The sequence below is a fragment of the Rattus rattus genome, chromosome 11, assembly GCF_011064425.1.
Source record: "Rattus rattus isolate New Zealand chromosome 11, Rrattus_CSIRO_v1, whole genome shotgun sequence".
Classification (NCBI taxonomy): Eukaryota; Metazoa; Chordata; class Mammalia; order Rodentia; family Muridae; genus Rattus; species Rattus rattus.
The window spans coordinates 9,368,452-9,381,465 of NC_046164.1; the positions used below are offsets into that span (position 1 = coordinate 9,368,452).

The 13,014-nt window shown below is 42.4% G+C and overlaps 1 pseudogene; it reads right to left on the reverse strand.

Moving 5' to 3' along the window:
* Nucleotides 1-306: 306 nt before the first annotated feature.
* LOC116912665 lies at nucleotides 307-1,040 on the reverse strand (annotated as a pseudogene).
* Between the last annotated feature and the right edge of the window lie 11,974 nt (nucleotides 1,041-13,014).

The following is a 13,014-nucleotide window of genomic DNA, read 5'->3' on the forward strand; positions in this document are numbered from 1 at the left end:
TTTTGGGGGGGGGTCAATAGAATCAAATGTTACTGAGTTCCCGTTATACGCTAAATATTAGTCATGGCACTTGGGACACATGAGAGAATAACACAAGGAACCCTGTCCTAATAGAGTATGCAGGTCATGGTGTGTTACCACTTTACCTATGCATTGCTTGTGACCTTGGGAAAGTCACTGCACCTCTGCTCAGTGGGAGACTAGGCAGGCAGGCTCAGTGGACATCGAGACTGGTGTACTGCAGATAGTGAACAGAACCCTCCCTAACCCGCCACACAGACAACAAAGAGGGCTCAAGGTTGATTTTTAATAATCAAGTACAATGCAATGTGGAGTAGGGAGAGAAGGCTGAGCCACGCTGGTTGTTGGCTCCGTGATCTTCTGCGGCTGTTATGTGGTGGTGGCCTCATGGGTCAGGTCCTTGCCCTTCTCTGTAGCTGCCAGCACAGTCTCCTTTGCTGTCTCTTTGGCCTCTGTTGATGTCTCAACAGGGTTTTGGAAAGGGGCCTCCTCATGTAGTTTGGCCAAGATGTATTCAAAGACCTTCATTGTCTTGGTCACATTGCTTCTGAAGTGGCCAAAACCAAATTCCTGGGTACCTCTGGAGACATCAAATGAGCTTACAGGAGACCCAGTTTGCCAAGGGACTTCAGTCCAATAGCTGTCATTAGAATTCACACAGTAAGTGCATTGTTTCTCCACAACCACCAGCGGGGTGGGGTTGGTGTTCCAGATGAAACTGGTCATGGTCTGAGTCTGTGGGTCCTCAATGGAGTCTTCCAGGATGTGATCCACTGAGCAGTGTTGATAGTCACTGTGCCCAGCATGGCAACATTGGTCATGTCGGTCTTGGTTATGTTGGTCTTGGTCAGGAGTCTCTGGGACAGAGGTTTCTGGTCAAAGGTCACCTCAAGTGCACTACGTCTTCACTTAAGACATGTTTGCTATAGGGATTCAGGTACCATTGCCAGAAGGCAGTGAGTGATTGGGATTCAGGAACTTGGGAGTACTTTTTGGCCCAAGAAATGCTTCACTGCCATGTAGGCCAGACAGCTTCAGCACCCCAGCACCTGTACTGTATCCGAGGACAGGGCCTGGAGAGATGTGGCTCACCAGGCTCACAGCTAAGTCACCCATGTGCCCCGCCCAGGTCACTACTGCTGCCAGGAGGGGCTATGAATCTTTTCTTCCCAAGGATTATTTAACACTATTTAAACTACAAGATATGAAAGGATAAGAAAAACCATAGACTAAAAAAAAATGACATAAACATACTTTCGTAATTCATATTATCAAAATTATATGATCCTTACAATTTCTTCACATTCACTTGTGTTTTGATTGCCTGTTTGACCTGATGCACACTCAAAGTACACGTGACAGGGCAATGTAATTAAGACATAGCCACACACTGTACTTCTTATTCACAGCTAAAATACAAAATGTCGTCAATGAAAAAGTAAAGTCCTCATCACTCACGGCTATGAAATAAATGATTCGTACAAATGTAAATGCAAAAATAACAAACACATTTTAGTGAAAGGAAATGTACACCAGGAATGGTCTTCACAGTGACCTGTAGTTCTTCTGGTCATTGATATTTAACATTCTTAATGAAACCTTTACAATTCTGTGATAAAAGAGCATTCACCCGGTGGAGGTCTACAGGAATTCTGCAAGTCTCATGCATTTCCCGATGTTACTGGCAAAGATAACCAGGCCCAAGGACACCTTACTAGTGAGAAGCAGAATAGAATAGAGGGCATGTCATTGTCAGAGTGTGCGTGGCAGGCTGACAGCTGACAGCTGATCATTGAAAGCATCCTTCTACATGTCTTTTGACCTCATTGAATCCTGAAAACAAACTGTGAGGCAGCCCGTTCTTTCTATGTTATAATCACCAGCTCCGAGAAGCTGAACAAATTCCCCAAGGAAAACCATAAGTCTAAAGTACACAGACACACTTCACTACCTCACAGTAAATAATGTGTTAGTCTGCAAGACAGATGAAGAGAGCATCACTTGGAAAGATGTGTTTTTTTTTTAAGATAAGTTTTTGCTTTCTTAAGAAAAGTAAATTTATATATACAAAATCAGGTAACAAAGTAGACATTTGTTCTGAACAAGAAAAAAGTCAGCACAAATTACAAGCAAACAAGGTCAAAAAATAAAACTTACAACATTACAAAAATACAGAAAGTAAAAATATATATATTTTAGGGTTGGTGAGATAACTCAGTGGGTCTCTTGCTACCAAACCTGAAGACCTGACTTTCATCGCTGGCATGAAGCACAGAAAGAATAGACTATGGGAATGAAGGTGGGGGCTCAAGGACAGCTTGCAGGAAAGCACACACACATGAAATAAAAACATACAGCAAGTACAAAGTTCAAGACAGTTTTATAAAGTAACTGTTGACTCCTCTGTTATGGTTTTCTCTATACTTTTTATTGCATTTTCCTTTACTGTCTCTTCAAATGATGATGGTTTTTATACTATAGAACATCTCAAAAAGATATCTTTTTTGTATCCACTTGATACAAGGTATAATCATCTAGCCAGAAAGAATCTTAGTCAGGAAAATATCCGTAATATTGTCCTACAGGCAAGCCAAGAGGACATTGTCTTAATTATTGATGCGGGAAGGTCCAACCATTGTGGGTGGTTCCACCCTGGCCTGTGGTCCTGGGCCCTATGAAAGCAGACTGAATAAGCCAGGAGGAGCAAGCCAGTAAGTGCAACTCCTCCATGGCCTCTACTTCAATTCTTGTCTCCACATTCCTGCCTTGAGTTTCTGCCCTCAACACCCTCAGTAACAGATATGATCTGAGAGCTGTAGGCTGTACTAACCCTTTCCTCCCAAAGTTGCTTTTGGTTATGGTGTTTAGTCATAGCAATGAAAACCCTGACTAAGACAATGAACGTTAAATCGGACTTATTTGTTCTTTGTCATAATGAAAAGACTAAAACATTCACAGAGATCTTGTTACTGTTTGTAAAACTAGTAAATATTTATCACATACAACATGGAATTCTGATAATTAGGTCTTGACAGCCCCTATTAACTACAGTGAGCTAATTTTTCCATAGGTCCCATCCCTGAGTGTTTCCAATATGAACTGTATAGACTTTGACTAGGAACCAACAGGATCCAAACTCTTTACTTGCAGTCCTGGACATCCAATGTTTCAGATACTTTTGTTCCACAAAAAAGAAGAAACCACATTGCTGTTTCTCGCCATGAAACAATCAACTAGCAATAGATCAGAGATTTAAATAAAAGATCCAAAGCCCAGAAACTACTAGAATAAAATGAGAGAAACACTTCAGGAGATTGGGTCAGGGCAAAGGAATATTTTTCATAATTCCCCAAAAGCCCAGGCAATCAAAGCAAAAATAGACAAAGGAGATCATTAGCAAAGTAAAAGGTTTCTTCCCAGCAAAGGAAATACTCAAAAGCATAAAAAGGCAAGCTACAAGAAAATAATAAATATTTGGAATTATTCATCTGAAAAGGACTAATATCCAAGATCAGTATAAAATCTCAATAATTTTAACAGCTAAAACAAAAAGAGTAAAAGAAAGTATGGGTTTAAAATGGACTACTGTTATCAATGACCATTTCTCAAAAGAGGTTATACAAACAGCCAGGGTAAATCTGAAAATTGTTTGACACCAATACTTATGGAGGAAATAATACTTAAAGCTACATCGGGGTACCATCTGGGGCTACTACCAAGACAACCCCACCCCATGTTCCAGTGAGGACATGACAAGAAAGGGAACCCTCATACACAGGTGGCAGCAAAGTAGTCCACACAGCTATGTGGACAATGGCATCAGGGTCCCTCAAGCCAAAGAACTATAAATAGAACTACCTATGATCCAGGAGGCTTACCATGAGGATTTACTCCAAAGAAATAGCACGGTGAAGTGATATCTGCACTCCATGTCCACCGAGACATTCTTAACCACCGTTTTACATCAGAGCAGCTTTCCATCAATAGAGGGATGGAGGGACTTGTAGAATATCTGCTCTGTGATAGAATGTGACAGCTCGTGGAAAAGAATGAAGCTTTTCATCTTGTAGTGACAGAGACCGGCTTATAGAATGTCGAGTTAAGAAAAATAAATCTGGCACAGAAAGGCAGGTCCCACCGGATCCCTATCAGGAAGCTAACAGGGTTGACAAAAGCGCAGGATAACAGCTACTAAGAGATGGGAGAGATGTGGAAAAACACGGTCAGTGGGTGCAAGACTAGGAGGAGAAACAGCTAATGCCTGTAATGGGAGGGGATAATTATAGTTGAAACAATTAATGATGTATTTTAAATTGGAAGCCAGAGAGGGTTTTAGCATGTTCTTCACGTGAAGAAATGACAAGTGTTTGAGGTCCTGGACATGGCAACTACCTGCTGATCTTATCGTTGTGGGTTGTATATGTGTACGTGAGTATTAGACTATATCCCACAAAGATCTACAACTATGGGCCAGTTGAATTTTAATGTATTTTTTTAAATTACTAGGACTTCAAAACCTTCTATCACTTCTTTGGCTGAAACTCAAGCAGCCAATCCCATATCAAAGTCCCAATTATCTCAGGATCTTGTCAAGCACCACTTTGGAGCTAATGAACTTTACGCTGGGCTTTAAAGGGGCCGAAGGAGGCCCCGGGAGTTTTCGGATAATTTAAGATCCAAAGGCACTTCATCTAGATCAATTAGAGCTCAGTGTTGACTAGCTTCATTTGCATATCTCTCTTAGTTCTGCACCTCACCGAAGGCTGCATTTAATGACAGCACATGGCTTCATTTACCAGCCTCCAGAGAAGCTGACAGCAAACAAGCATCGCTGTCCTGTGGTTCAGCATGCAAAGAAATCCTCAGAGGGGAGGGACAGCCTCCTGACCTGCCCAAGGGGCTTGAATGAACGTGTTGGCAGGGACCCCAGGTCCAGAATCCCAGGCAGCACTGCAGGGAGAGCTTTCAGAGCGCTGGACGGTCTGCAAATGCAAACTCTGCTGGTGTTTGTAATTTTTTGCATAAGTTCAGGAAGTAGCAGAGATGTTGACGGTCTAGAAGTGGAAGCACTGCCTATTCCAAAGGAGAGGAAACATAATGTTATTAAAAAATGTCAAGTCAGAGATCTCAGTAGCAATCTCCAGCAAGATGTTAAAGGAGATCATCATTTTATCAAGGAAGAATTCCACAGCCACCAACTTAGTATAATCAAGTTGGATTTCTGGATAGTAGCCACCATTCCACTTGACAAAGAAAAGAGTTTTCTGTTGGCCTGTGGAGGCTCAGAAAATAGAGCACTTGGCATGCAAGCATGAGGAGCAGAGTTCAATCCCTAGGGTCCTTTTAAAACACAGGGGGTTAACCTTGTGAGGTAGAGATGGGAGGATGACTTCAGGAGCTTGCCGGCCGACATTCTAGACCATCAGTGAGCTCTAAGTTCAAAGTTTACCCAGGGTCCTGCCTCAAGAAGTAAGATAGATGGAGAGCAATTGGGAAAGACCTCCAACGTCAAACTCTGACTTCTACATGAGCATACAAAAACAGTCTACTCAATCCTGAATGTACTGGTATCTAATTTAGAAGCCTTTTTTATTGGTGGGTTCATAACTCAGAAGACTTTCAGGTCTTCTCTTGGGTTCTTGCTCTTCTGCCGTGGATACTGAGCAGCCCACCCCACCCCAAGTCTTCAATGACCGTAGGTCGGTAAGGGGTGTGGGGATGACCACTCTAGGGACGATGTCAGGGAACAGAGTCTGTGTTATTGAGTGTGAACAAACACTTGTATAGCTGCAACCCATTAACTGTGACTGGTTAGCACTTTCCCTTGGACTGGACAGTGTGTGTTCATACCACCAGGGTCTCTATGTACACAAAAGAAGACATATAGAGGGCAGAGTGGTCAGCAGGCCAGCTACCAGCTGCTCATACTACTCCAGAGCTCAGTGCTCTAACTTCTGAGGATGATCAGAAACATGGAGCACCATGTGCCTTATTTGGAAGCACGATGTGCCACATAGGCTAGCCACCAGGTCATACCTGCATTTTCTCCTACACTCTTCCTTTGTCTTATGGCTGATTCTGAGCTCACTGCCAAGAATGGTGGCCAGCTTTTGAGATTTCAATGGCTACACCCCATGCAAGCCACCATTCCCTCATCTACACAGGCCTTTGGATAGACGCTGGGCTCTAAGGTCAACCTCAATGACCTCAATGGGCTACACAGAGCGGGAGACCAAGAGATGCTCCTGAGATACAGGATTCATTGCTAAGTCGTTTTTTTTTTTTTTTCGTGGTTCCATGCTTTCTTTCAGATTGTGTTTGCAAACAGTACTCAAAGCAAATTATGTTGCGCCTGGGAATTATGATTAGTCTTCCACATGCAGAGGTTAAAACACATACAGAACCTTGGGTGTTCAGGAGAAGAGAAAGCATCCAAACTTAAGAAAACAGAATCTAGAAGAGATGGTCCTTTCTGCCCCCTTCTCTCCCTGATTCCTTCCTTCCTTACCTCCTCTTCTCTTAACTTCCTCTCCTCCATACTTCCCCTAACCCTTACTCCTAAGAACCACTTCTTCCTTCTTTCCATCCTTTCTGTTTATTTTGATGGAGTAGAATGAGAATTCAAGACTAAAATAAAGCTTATGGCTTATAAAACAAGCACAGTTATCTCTTAGGTATTTCACAAAGAGTTTGCTCTCCAAAACCTGCATGTGTTTACATCAATAGGAGGAAAAGCCCTCGGTCCTGTGAAGGATCCTTCCCCCAGTGTAGGAGAATGCCAGGGCAGCGAGGTGGGAGTGGTGGGAGGAAGTGGGAGCATCTTCATAGAAGCAGGGAAAGGGGCAATGGGAGACCAGGGAAAGGGGATAACATTTAAAATGTAAATACATAAAATATCCAATAAAAGACAAGTTAAAAAAAACTTCTATTATACTAGCCAGTGTTTTCTTTTTAACGATTTATTTACTTTATATATGTGAGTACACTGTCACTATCTTCAGACAAACCAAAAGAGAGCATTGGACCCCATTACAGATGGTTGTGAGCCACCATGTGGTTGCTGGGAATTGAACTCAGGACCTCTGGAAGAGCAGTCGGTGAACTTAACTGCTGAACCATCTCTCCAGCCCCCAGTGTCTTTGTAAGAGAAAAAAGAAATCTTGGAAATTTTGAGGAAAAGAAAAACATGAAAATCTGGGAAAACTATAAAACAGACATCTAAGTTAAAGAAACCCAGATTGTTTTTCATAACATTTCAGAGACATGATACAGGAGAAAGATAACTTTACATTCCAACCACGCGAGTGTGGGAATGAAGCTGAGGGGTTGAGCCACATCCTCAAGGACCAACTGCCAAGCAGCCTCCATTGAACTTAAAAATCTGGGCTTTCATCTCAGCCACTGTTCACTGGGTATGATACTGTGGCAGAAATTAAGGACCAGGAAGTCATGATAATAGCCCTAGCTTTAGACAGCACTAAAAGCTGATTGGGGACATCAGAGGAGCCCAGCCTGCCCCACCCTCTAAGCTTGTGAGGGGTTCCTACCACCTTTCCTCATCTAGGCATGCAAGAGCAGGCTCTCAGTCAGTTCACAGGACCATGTTTAATTGTTAAGTCTCATTCTGGGGACATCATGTTAATGTAATGAATCTGTCAATGGTAGGAATGTTCACAGGAGGAAAGTAGCGGGAACCACACATCAGGACCTTTCCCAGCCCCAGAGACATAGATACAGATCACTGCTCAGGGATAATCTTGCTTCTGCTCTTTCTGCGGCCACCATCTTCCCCAGTGCTGTATTATATTCAACCTCGAATGTCTTTAGAGTAAAACAAAGTCTTCTTGTATCTCTTTATGACGCATGGCACCTAGAACTATGACCATATCATTTTAAGGAAGCCGAGGTCCCTACAACAGTAAGACTCAGTTAAATACAGGATGAGGTTAAAGACTCCTGGAGCTTCCACTGTCTTACCCACCTTGGCCTAACTCCCTCTCCTTGCTCTCCCGAGTGGGTGAATAAATAAAATGTATGTGCCCTATCTTCTTGGCACACAGGATGACATGTACTAAAGATAGTGACTTCATTGACTGCAGAACTAATAAATGCATTGGGATAAAACAGTTGGGATTCTGTTATAAGCCCTATCGAGCTGAGGCTGGAACAAAGGAATGGCTAAAAACCATGTGACACGCTCAATACTCGGTTTTCTTGAAATCTCCTCTGCCAATGATGTTATTCCAAATCTCTTCAATTTAGTCTTTAGCAGACTTTGTTTTTTCTTTTGGAACTCAGTAGAAGATAGGCACATTCCTTCCCAAAACATCACAAGAACCGTCTCTAGGCTACATGCTATTATGCTTGCCCTCTGAAACCTCTTGAGCAGTTCCATATACTTCAAATCCTCCTTGGTCCCACTGTCTTCCATGCTCCCACTAGGATGGCCCTTACACCCTGTTAAAGGTTTCAACAGCTTTTGTAGACCAAAGTCTCACAACCTCCACATTCCTCTAAGCAAGAGCTTGGTCAAGGCTCTCACAGCAATACCTCAGTCTTAAAACCAACTTCTGGCTTGGTCACTGTTTTATTGTTATGGAGGGACACCAAGGTCAAAGTGAATCTTATAAAATAAATTACTTAAATAAAGGCTTACTTACAGTGTTTAAAAGGTAATCCATAATCATTATGGCAGGAAACAGACAGACATTGTGTTGGAGTAGTAGCTGAGAGCTTTACAACATAATCTTCAGGCAGCAGGCAGAGGGAGAGGGAGAGAGGGAGAGAGAGAAAGAGGGAGAGAGAGACAGAGAGACAGAGAGACAGAGAGAGATACTGGGCCTAGCATAGGTTTTTGAAATCTCAAAGCCCACCCCAAACACACTTACTCCAACAAAACCACATTTACTTCAGGGAGTCCACACATAGTCCTTTTTAAGTAATTCCACTAACTCTGAACCGAGCAGTCATATACATAAGCCTTTGAGGACTGTACTGCCTGGTTTTGTGTGTCAACTTGACACAAGCTGTAGTTATCACAGAGAAAGGAGCCTCAGTTGAGGAAATGCCTCCAGGAGACCCAGCTGTAAGACATTTTCTCAACTAGTGATCAAGTGGGGAGGGCCCAGCCCATTGTAGGTGGTGCCATCCCTGGGCTGGTAGTCCTGGTTCGTTCAGCTTGCTTTCTTATAACAAACCAGGAGAAGCAAGGCAGTAAGTAATATTCCTCCATGGCCTCTGCTTCAGCTCCTGCTTCCTGACCTGCTTGAGTTCTAGTCTTGACTTCCTTTGGTGATGAACAGCAATGTGGAAGTGTAAGCTGAATAAACCCTTTCCTCCCCAACTTGCTTCTTGGTTTTGATGTTTGTGCAGGAATAGAAACCCTGACTAAGACAGGGACTATTCTCATTCAAACCACAACAGGAAGCCTGTAGAAAATATTGGGCTGAGTGGAATCATGGGAAAGCCTCTTTGTTTGTGTATTCAGGACCACAGCCAAATGGCATGTGCATGTTTCCTGGCTTTAGTTTCTTTCTGTGGTAAGTTGTGACACCATGGGGGGCACAGCACGGCAGACTGGGAAATTCCTTTTCTCCTGCTTCGGCCAAAAGTATGAACAAAAGTATAAATTCATTTTTACATATATGTGTGTATGTGTGTGTGTGTGTGTGTGTGTGTACGTATGCATACATATACATATACATTTATATTTGTATCACTTTTCTCTGGATACAGAGAAGTATGTGAACCCAGATGAAGGTCTTATGGCTAGAGAAGCTGGTAGCATATGGAACCTCCAGCTAACAACTAAATATTTCTTTTCATACAATTACCTGGCTAATAAAATTACCATATTTAATTTTTTTAAGTATTAAATGAACAACACTGTACCAAGAGTTTAATATTCAGGCTAAAAAGTAAATGTGTGTCTCAAAAAAAAAAAAAAAAAAGAAAAAAAAAGAAAAAAAAAGGAAACCTCCTAATTCTCCTTAATGATGCTTATCTGAAAATTATCAGGCAGAGTATCAAGATCTCTTATTTGCTTTAATATAGCAAAAGGTGAAACCATCCTTTTTATTGTAAGTGCATAGAGCTGACTTCATGAACATCTCCAGGAAATGCTAAAGCAAATTAATGTCATGCAGACTTGATGAATATATTTTAAATATCCTAAAATGCATACTTTAGCAAACACAAAAGAGATTTCTAGATAAATCATATGCAATTAAAGACTGGGCCATTTTTGGTTTGGGGGTGTTGTTGTTTCTGTTGTTACTGGTGTTACTGCTGTTTCTCTTGTTGCTGCTGTTACTATTGGGATTTGTGTGCGGTTGCTGTTGCTACTGTTGCTTTTGTTGCTATTGTTTCTCTTATTGTAGTTGTGGTTGTTGCTGTTACTGTTGCTCTTGCTGTTGTTTCTCTTGTTGTTGCTGTTGCTATTGGGATTGCTGTGCTGTTGCTGTTGCTACTGTTGCTGTTGTTGCTGTTGTTTCTCTTATTGTAGTTGTTGCTGTTACTGTTGCTATTGCCGTTGTTTCTCTTGTTGTTGCTGTGCTGCTGTTGTTTATCTTGGTGGTGGTGTTGTTCTTGTTGTTGCTGTTGCTGTTGTTGCTGCTGCTGTTTTGCTGAAATGCATTTAGTCCAGATGATGTTAAATTGTCCCGTGGGTAAATAAAGCAGAGCAATCATCCTTAGTTTTGTTTTAGCTGAGTTCTTTACCCAAAAGTGTATGATACTTTTAAGATACATTAAGAAATAGATACAAGCAGACCTGAGCATAATACAACCAGGGGTCACAGGCCAGTCCTGAAGTACCACTGTAATGAGCAAGTATACAGCAGAAAGATGGGAAAGAAAGAAAGGCTGAGCTATTGTATACTGTGACGAGAGGCACAACTGGAAACACAATGGCTGTGAAGAACAGCTTGATATCAGTGAGAGGCCTGCACTGCCACCAGAGGCCATGGTGATATCTGGGCCTGTGCTGCCATGTCTGTGTCTTTGGCCCTACCAAAGCAGGGATCTGTGTCACTGTCGGTGGCCCACATTACCACCAAAGGTCATGAGGACATCCCTCCATGGTCTGGGCTGCCACCTGAGGCTAAGCTGGGCTGGCCTTGCCCCTCACCTGAGCAGCTAGGGAGAGCTGGTCCTAGTGGCAAGGGAGGAAAAGAGCTGGCCTCACCCCTTGCTGGGGCAGTGAGGGAAAGCTGGCAGAACCAAAAATTCAGAATCTCCATGACTCAGGCAACAGCAGGATATCTGAGAGGAATCCTGGTGAGCATCCTTTATTGATGGTGTAACAGATGCCAGAGACCTTGAACCAAATGATTCAATGAAACAAACATTACAAGTAAAGCTGTTTGGACCAAAGGATATACTGTATGATGCACCATAGCTTCCAATAGATGATTCTTTTTATTTAATTTTGTTTTATTTTTCTTTTGGGGGTAGGTTAAAAAGGTGTTTGGCAGATATGGAAGAACAGGAAAATGAATGGAATTGTGGTACATGCTATGAAAATCACAAATAATTTTTAAACTTATAGAAGAAAAAGAAAAAAAGATGTCTCCAAACCTGGTCCAATCAGTAAAGTGCTCTCCAATAAGCATAAGAACCTGAGTTCAACTCTCCAGCACCCAGGAAAAGCCAGGGACAGATGTATACATATGAAACCAAAGCTCTGAAGGGCAGGGAAGTGAGGCAGAGGCAAGACAGATCCCTGAGGTCCAATGGCCAGCCAGACTGACCAGTTGGTGAACTCAATGAGAGACCCTGTCTTGAAAATTACATTGGAAAGTCACTGAGGAGGACACCCCACACTGACATCAGGCCTCCATGTACAAATGCATATACACACACATGCATACACATACACTACATGCACACATGATAAAAAGAAGAAAATGTATCCACTCAACAGAATAAATAAATCAAAGTTAGTTTTTAAATATACTTGTGCTACTTTCGTTAAATCAGAGGAAGATTAAAGTAAATGATGACAAGTTATAATGCCTTCTCTAAGAACAAAACAAGTTGCTACATTTATAGTGTGTGTAAGTGGGCAGTTGAGGGAAAGAACGGTTTTAACACAGACAAGTGTCTGAGAGCTATTTGCTCAGGGATGCTCAGCTGACCAGCAACAGACCTGACCTTCCAACTCTTCAGTAGCTTCTCCAACAACTGCCAAAACGGGCTTTGATCATTCCTTGGGTCCGATAGCCCTTTCTTCTGTAGCCAAGGTCACTGGTGACAGACTCTTTCGATGAAGGGCAGAGATGCCCATGATGCAACTTGTGAATTGTCCCTGTGTGTCTTAGAGAATAAAAGACGTGGATGGCTTTATTTTTAATGCCGTAGCCCTTTGTCTTTTCTTCAGGGGACACAGCTCAGCTACTCCTGTGGATGCCTGAAATCCTAGTTAGTACCAAGTTCTGCCCATACTATGTATTTCCTGTGCATGCATGGAAGAATAGTTAATCTATATTTAGATACAATAAGATATGAACAATAGCTGAGAATGAGATACAAGCCTAACAATATACTGCAATGGAAGTAATGTGCTTTTGGGCTCTCTGTCTCTCTCTGTCTCTCTCTGTCTCTCTGTCTCTGTCTGTCTCTCTCTCTCTGTCTCTCTCTCTCTCTCTGTCTCTGTCTCTCTCTCTCTCTCTGTCTCTCTGTCTCTGTCTGTCTCTCTGTCTGTCTGTCTCTGTCTGTCTCTTGTCTCTGTCTCTCTCTGTCTCTCTCTCTGTCTCTCTCTCTGTCTCTCTCTCTGTCTGTCTCTCTGTCTCTGTCTCTGTCTCTCTCTGTCTCTCTCTCTCTCTCTCTCTGTGTGTGTGTGTGTGTGTGTGTCTTACTGCATTCACCGTTTAATACACAGGAGCTGTGTCATGGCTTCCCTTCAACATGACCATTATCCTTATCTGAATTGCCAACATTACTGTTAATTGAAAAGCAGCATATTCCTGGATAGATCGTGCCAAGTCAGTACAG